At 68.5% G+C, this 1,042-nt stretch overlaps 1 protein-coding gene across 1 annotated transcript in view; it reads left to right on the top strand.

Annotated features, from left to right (window-relative positions):
* The window catches only part of LOC104983441 (basic proline-rich protein-like), a 12,710-nt gene that overhangs the window by 5,161 nt on the left and 6,507 nt on the right, over window positions 1-1,042 (top strand). The window lies entirely within an intron of this gene.

The following is a 1,042-nucleotide window of genomic DNA, read 5'->3' as shown; positions in this document are numbered from 1 at the left end:
CCCCCTCCCCCTTTCTCTCACCCGTTCTCTCACGCCTGCCCTCATGGCCCCATCCTCAGCTTCCCCTGGGTCCTAGGCCTGGGCCAACACCTGCCCTGCAGAGCCGCCTCGGGGTGGGGCACAGCTGTGTAAGCTCAGGGCAGAGCGGGGCTCCCGTGTAGCAGGAGGCACAGGGTTCAGGGAAGCCAAGTGTGGGGGCATCAGGGCAGGCTTCCTGGGGGAGGTATCCTCTGAGGATGAGAATTGTGGGTGCAGGAAGTCTTCCCTTCACAACCGGACCATCCGGAGGCACCCACACGGCCCCCATGGGTCCCACCTGAGTCCCCCCGCCCACTGCTCCGCAGCAGAGCAGTGGGTGTTCGTAGTCCTGAGTGTGGGGTCTCCTCCCCCATCCCCACTGCCCAGAAGCCAGGTCTGTGCCCCTAGCGGGCCGGCCCCTGCAGAGACACCCCCCACCCACCCCAGGCCATGTGAGCTGAGACACAGTCCCCAGTGGCTGACGGGCTTGTCCTGGGTGTGAAGGGCCCTGGATTTCATCAAAGGGGAGCGTGCTGTCCCGGGGCGCTCTGAGTCACCCCCGGTGAGCTGAGCCTGTAGGAGCGGAGACCTGGAGGGCCGGCAGGCTGGGGCGCAGCCTCTTGGCTCCCCGCCCTGCGGGGGCTGACCCAGGGCAGGCAGGGAGGAGGGGGCACCAGAGTTCCATCGGACCACGGGGCAGAGACGCTGGCCAGGGACATTCCAGCCTCCCAGGACTTGTGGGGCCGCAGATGGCTGAGGGTCCAGTGTCTGTCTAGTGGTGAGACCTGGGCGTGTCCCGTGGGGATGGACACCTCCCAGGGTGCTGCCAGAGTCCTGGAGGTGTGGGGGCGGGGCTGAGTGAGGCCCGTGCCGGAACCTGGGCTCCCGAGAGGGTCACGGAGGGGCAGGTGCCCCAGCAGGCCGGTGTTGGGGTGGGGCTGAGTGAGGCCCACGCCAGAACCTGGGCTCCCGAGAGGGTCACGGAGGGGCAGGTGCCCCAGCAGGCCGAGCCCTGCCTGCTGCC

The sequence above is a fragment of the Bison bison genome, unplaced genomic scaffold, assembly GCF_000754665.1.
Source record: "Bison bison bison isolate TAMUID 2011002044 unplaced genomic scaffold, Bison_UMD1.0 scf7180017862650, whole genome shotgun sequence".
NCBI lineage: Eukaryota > Metazoa > Chordata > Mammalia > Artiodactyla > Bovidae > Bison > Bison bison.
The sequence above is the reverse complement of the archived record's forward strand: the minus strand, read 5'-3'. Positions and strand labels throughout refer to the sequence as shown.